The sequence below is a fragment of the Argiope bruennichi genome, chromosome X1 (assembly GCF_947563725.1).
Source record: "Argiope bruennichi chromosome X1, qqArgBrue1.1, whole genome shotgun sequence".
NCBI classification, from domain to species: Eukaryota; Metazoa; Arthropoda; class Arachnida; order Araneae; family Araneidae; genus Argiope; species Argiope bruennichi.
This window is the reverse complement of record NC_079162.1, coordinates 104,713,983-104,721,337: the sequence shown is the minus strand read 5'-3', so window position 1 is coordinate 104,721,337 and position 7,355 is coordinate 104,713,983.

Below are 7,355 nucleotides of genomic sequence, written 5' to 3'. Positions count from 1 at the left end.
TTGATGTATTGCGTGCAAAATAAATATCAATAAGTATTATAAGATTTGAAGATGAATTTTAACAAAAGATGAAAATCTGATGGTCTAACATGACACAAACAGTTACTCTTCTCCTTCAATTCCTCTCCCAAAATCCTGGCGCGGTTTGATGATATTCCCTCGCGCGACATATCAGGGTGTGTTTTGATCCATGGAGCGAGCTTGTTTTTTTCCTTCATTCCTTTAGTAAAATGCCCAACCTGCACGTTATCATGTCTGGAGCAATGAGCAATGTCTGCTCTCTCCTATCGACCATTATTCCTCGGCTCCACAAGATGAATGCGATTCACGATGGTATACAAATAAATTTTTATATATTTATTACTTCAATTTCGCCCGCATTATTTTTGCCCCCGGAAGATGAATTGCTCACATTTCTTTTTCTCTGAGCAAATGCCGTATTTCTTTAGAAGTAAAAATAATTCGAGATTTATTAATGTGAATGGTTTTCTTAACCCCGGATTTCGCCTCCAAAAATTAGTCATGTTTATTGAAAAACAAAAAAATTATAAATTTTCTTTCAACTGACACCTACACGATAACCGAGAGAATGACTTAAATGCCTCGAAATCTCACGCCAGGAGAGATTAATTCTGCGCTAAGTTTATAGATTGCTCGGCATTACAATGCTGCGACACGTTTTTTTTTTTTTTTTTTACTTATTTATTTATTATCATTTTGTATGTGTGTGTAAGCATGAATTATGAAGGCACACTGCAATCTATTTTATGCTCAATGGCAAAGCGATCCATTGTGAATTATGCCTGTGGAATACATAGATCCTGATTAAATGCTCTGTGAAAGAAGTAAATGATACGCTCTATCTCTTTTAACAAAATAATTAATTAGAAAAAATTTGTGTGTGTTTGTATAATTTGAAATTATAACAGTTTCAAATTAAATAATTAGTATAAGAAGAAAATATTTTACGAAAGAAATGCAGTTTATCGAAGGTTTATATACGTATTTGTTTTGTTTTTTTCTCTTGTTTGCTGAGGAATATTTCCTTTTCCTTGGCTATTAAAACATTCGAAAAATTCGTGCTTTGAAACTTCTGGTTATGAAACATAAAAAAACTGCATGAAATAAAATCACATTAAGATATTCAAAAATGAAAATATGAACTAGGAATGAGGAAAACTTTATTTTTTGGATAGAAATCTCTACGATCCTGACCAATTCACTGTAATTTTAAATTATAAAAAGGATTTTCAAAAAACTTTATAAGAATATGAATGGTTCATTGAAACTATCTAACTAAAACATACGCATGAAGAAAAAAGAAATTAACTAACTTATATTTTTCAAACTTCTTAAATTGTATATTTCTAATAAAGATTTCAGATAACAATTCGGTTGCATTTCTCTCTCTCTATCTCTCTTTTAATTTGAAAATGAGGGATTAGTCAACCATGAATTTAATTTTTGAGAGAAATAAATTTCAAGCAACAACACATCTGAATTCTAGAATTAAATAAACTTAAGTACAATTAATAATTATACTTATAAATTAGTGATATTAATGTATTTACTTACTTTACAAATGTCACTCTCCCTTTTAATTTGAAAATGAGGGATTCGTGAACCATGAATTTAATTTTTGAGAGAAATAAATTTCAAGCTACAACACATCTGAATTCTAGAATTAAATAAACTTAAGTACAATTAATAATTATACTTATAAATTAGTGATATTAATGTATTTACTTACTTTACAAATGTCTAGAATTAAATGTTATTATGTATTTTAATTTACATTCCTTTGAATAGTATAGTAAATAATTTTAATTTTTTTAAAACTCGCATCCAATGAAATAACTGACTAATTAAATTTAGATGTAAAGTAAGGTCAAAATAATAATACTGCTTTCTTAAGAAGGTTCAAAGTATTATGGATTGTAAAGGAAATTCGACATTTCAAAAAAATATGTACATGTAAGGAAACATAACTTTTTGATTTGAAAGAAATAATTAAAATAGTTAAAAAAACATTAAAATTATATGTTTAAAAAATTCTAAGTCAGCTCCACCCAGAATGTAATATATATACAACGATTTATTATAGTCTTATTTTCGTAATTTTAAGTCAAAGAATATTTTTAAGTAATATACATAACAAATTTCTATTTTTAAAAAAATTGAAAAATGTTTAAAATTACAATACCATCTTTTTTATGATATATATTTTAAACATTAATATTTTTTTTCCTTTTAGGTTCTTTGCATGTACAGAATAAAAGGCTATTTCTGATAAAAAGCTAAAGAAATCAAAGAATCTGCATAAATGAAGCAACGGTTTCGTTGATCAATGAAGATTGATACGACTATTAAACTGTAATGTATTTTTAAGGACATTTAAAAATAAATAATTATTATTTAATACAATTCATATCTACATAATCATTCGACTTTTTTCTTTTGTTGTGATTTTAAAAAAAATTTACCAACTCAATAGTAATGGAATAGATTAGTACAAAATGAAACGTGTCTTTTTTAATGTACAACCCAAAACACCGATGGCCCAATTTCATAATTAAATAATATTTCTTTACATAAAACATTATTATGGCTAATATGTTTAAAACGCCTGATATTTCCCTAGTTGTTCATTTAAAAAAATTACTACATTTAATGTTTTACTATTAGTATTCTCATCGAGAAAACGCTGAATTAAAATAATTCTAGATCTAAAATGGAAAGCATAGTGAAATCGAAACATTTGATACTCACATTTCAATATTACAGATGGTTGCGTATCCAAAATATGAGTTACAATGGCGCACATTTAAATCGCCAGTCTGTTGAAAACATTTCCGCGGCGCAGACATAACACTCATAAAGCGTCAGATTTCTATTGATAATCAGAACTTAAAGGCCCTGGAGATACAAGGGCTTTTCCAAACATCTGCTCATATCTAAACAGAGTTACCAAATTCATTGTATTATATAACAGCAGCAGCGGCGGCCTATCAGAGGCCGAACCTTATGGCAGTGCTACATTTTTGAAAGGGGCAAACATTCCCCTACATTTGAAGTGAAAGGAAAAAACTCTGATAAGGGTATGCCACGGTCCCTTTGATTTGCCGGGGGGGGCCTTAACACCGCCTCCTTCACAGCTGTCAGAATTACCAATTTTATGTCTTTATTGACCCTATTAGATTTGCGACAGTGCTAACGAGGCAAAATGTCTCTGTTGACAATTTCCCAGCAGTGGCCCATCACCTCCCAGTTAAACGGAACTCCAGCATTCAGAATTAACACAAGAATTCGAACGGATTATTTGCTTTTAGTCTCAAAATGTGTGCTAAAAAATTATAAAAAGTCACTTCAAATAATATCAATTTTTTAAATATTTTATTCAACATTTATTGCAGGTATGTGGATTTTTAGTTAGTTTCTTTAATTTTTTTTTTAATTAAACGACGATTTTATGCTCAGATAAAATTTCAATGAGTTATCAATTAATATAAAAATCTGTCGCATTTTCCCTGATACTCTATAAAGTTTTAAAATGTCTTGATAATGATATTAGCCTTATTATATATTTTTTTAAAAATATTTTCTCAGTGTAATTAATTTTTTTTGTTTTGTTTATATGAATCAAATATCCACATCAATATTTAAAAACTGTCCTGTAAAAATATGTAAACCACATTTAATACTCTATAAAGTCCTAAAATGTCTTGATAATGATATTAAACCTTATCTTATTATATTAAAAATATTTTATAGCGTAATTCCTTTTCGTTTATATGAATCAAATATCCACATCAATATTGTAAAAAAATGATGTGACGTTTAATTAAAAGTCATTTTTTCATTTAAGTTTTAAGTAAATAATAATTTACAATGGAGTAACAGAGATGTTAAATTTAATAACTTAATTTCCGCATTAAATATTATTCTTCAAATTAAAAAAATAAAGTATCATTTTCGAGTCATATAATAAGAGCAAATTGATAGCTGTGTGGATACTGTCTACGTTTCTTAAAAATGCGGCACGAGTTAATTAGTCGTTTAGCAAATGCATTAAAATCACTATATGTTTTAAAAAAAAGCACAGTTTTTTGACGATTCATTTTATTAGTTTCCTTTTAGTGTCATGTGTACATTGCATTAAAAAATGGTAGTAATATATTTTAAATTCTAAAATTGTGTGTTTTAATATTAAAAATCAGTTGCATTTTATAAAACTTTGTGATTAAATTTTGGAAATAATAACTGCATCTAGGTAGTGATACAGTTTAGGTAAAGTGTAGCAAAATTTTGTATCTAAAGTGTTTAAAAGTTGTATTTTAAATTAAAAGAAAGATATTTTCTCAGGATTGCACAAGCTGATATCCCATATATTTTAATAGGATAACATTCAAATTTTTGTCGTGTTTTTTCTTTTTATATTGAGAGTGGAAATATTTATTGCTATAAAATGCAAATTTTTTTTCTTAATTATTCTTGAATCTGTCTGCTTTTCTTTGACAGTGACAAAATGTTCATATATATTTGCATTTATTTATTTTAACTACCCACATTCATTAAGCTGGAAATCCACCGAATTACAACGATAAGAAAAATAATATAAAATTTTATTTTATTATAAAACTATGCAATTTCAGAATTTTCACAAGCAATTTTTTGTTTAGTTTTTATCTGCAAAAATTTATTTTTGAAATAATATCGTTTGATTTCTGTCATTAAGTTCAGTACTTGTATTTATTATTCTTCACTTTTATTTTATGGTAGTTAATTTTCCACAAATTTTATTGAAAAAATAATTTATACAAAAATTCCAATTTTATTATTGTCAAATACTACTTTTATAAATATTATTTATTTTTAATTGTATTGCTTTAACAAACATCATATCTACTTTGTACGAATCTGTATTTAGCACCGAAGAAAAATTTAGAAATGATGCTTTAAAAATAATTAGAAATTCGCAAAAATGACATCTTTAATCATGTTTCTTCGACATTCTGCCAATAGTTCTAACCTTTTATTCTCTGTCCCTAAAATCATAATCGTTCTATATTAATTGGATTGAACATCAAAGCGTTTTTTAACAGTAAAAAAATTTGGTGGTTATTCGTGTTTAATTGATTAAACCAAGATGTCGATTGAGTTTAACTATATTTAATTAACAAGGTATTTAAACTGCGTTTATAAGTAGCATTTCAGTATTCTATTTCTTTAAGTCCTTACTCTCTTGTATATGAAATACATATAATTAAACTATATTCAAAACAACAAATATTGCAACGTAGAAAAATTTTGAATATTGAAAATTAAAGTATTGCAAAATTTGAAAATCAAAAAGCAATGGAAGCAAAATTCGAAATGTATTTAAATGTTTTATTTTAAAGCCGTTATTTTTTGGTTTGCAGGAACTGCCATGCCCTATATTTGAATAATGCATTATTCGACTTTTTGTCATATTTTTTCTCTTTTTACTGAAAACAGAAATTTTTATTTCTATAGAACTATTTCTATCTTTTTTCTTAATTATTGTTGAGTCTATTTGCTCTTCTTTGTGAAAATTTCTGGAAACAAATAATACTCTACTAATAATACTCAAAGAGATAAATACCGAAATAAATTTTTTTATGAAAAGGAAAGGCGTATAATTGAAGTACGATTAAATGTGTAAAAATATAGAAAATATAGTGTAAAAATATTTTCTTTTCATTCTTCGTTGACATAAAAACAAAAGTTTTTATAACGATTTTTTTTAATCTCAAAAGACATTTCAAAATGCTTTTAATTTTCCAATAATCTATATATTATCAGAAGCAAAACTTAGTTTATATATATATTTTATTAAGTATGCTTTTATTTATATATTTTATTAGCATGCTATTTGATAACTTTTCTTTAAACAATATGCGGCTTAATCTTTGTGTATTTAACTTCTTCAGTTTAAGAAAAACATTAGTTTGAGAACTAGCTAATTAACCGAAAAAAAATCTTTGATAATTTTGATTACGCATTACTTTACAAAGTAAAAAATAGTTTCAACTAAAGAAACATCTACAATGCGATTTCTTCATGCAATAGTAACTTGACAACCAATGTTATTGCTTATTTATTAAATAAATATCGTCATGAATTTTAAAAATATTTGATATACAAAACCCTCGATGATAATTTCATTTTAATTAGTTTGAAAGCAATCGTTTGCTCATTGATCAATCAAATTAATGCATTAGATACTCATCATCATTTACAAATTTTTGGAATATAGCCCAATTTTACATATGGGGTTAAAACGGAATCTGAAATGATTAACCAGATGATGTTAACAAAAAAATTTTGCCCACATATCTTAAATAAATGCTAATTTTTTAACGACAATGATAGTATCTAAACTGCTTTCGGATTTATAAATTACACAAATTTTGAATTTTAATTAGTTACTCGAGTTCAAATTGCTCTAATTAACATTTTTTTTTCGCATATAAATGGAAGGAAGCAGCTAATTTGAATACTTAAAAGAACATCTATCTCAAACACTATAAAGAAGGGATGAGAAGTGTTCATTTGTAATTTTTGGATCATAAAATTAGAAAATAAATTAAACAAGGAAATAGATTGTTTAGACTAATTTATTTTAACGTTTAAATGAATTTAAAATAAAGTTTAATTTTATACAGCTGAAAACACAAAAATTATAAAAAAGAGTAATTTTGAGCCTGCATCTATTTCAATAGTGAAATGTACCAATAAAAATTTGATCAAATATTTCTTTTAATTAAGTAAATCTCAAATTTTCCTGCCAAAAAAATCAAACAATTATTTTTCAAATATAAGGGAATAAACATAAAATTCTAATTTCGAATAAAAATTACATTAAAACGATATTATCCAAATCACAAACAAATTACCTAGCTGCAAAATTCGCGCATTAATTTTAAGACTTCATGAAATACATCATGAAGACTACGATTACAGAGAGTCGCATGACTATTTTTGATTTCCGCTTATATTGTTAAATAAAAAGGGTTTTCTTTTTTTATTGACTCGCATTACGTTTATTTATTTGTTTAAGCATTTGATCATGATTGTTTGCTTTGAAGCTGTAATTTTTTAAATATTTCGTACATTTGGATTTATAAATTATAGAATTTTAAATTTAAACAAATTACTCAGTATTATCCGTTTTCGCATATAAACGGAGGAAAACAACTAATCTGAATGCTTAAAAAAATATCTATCCTAAACACTATAATGGTGAAAAAATGCGTTCTTTAGGAATTTTTCGATCAATATCTCAAAATCAGCAAACATGTAAGACCAGAGATGAGTTTAGGTAAAGCTATTCT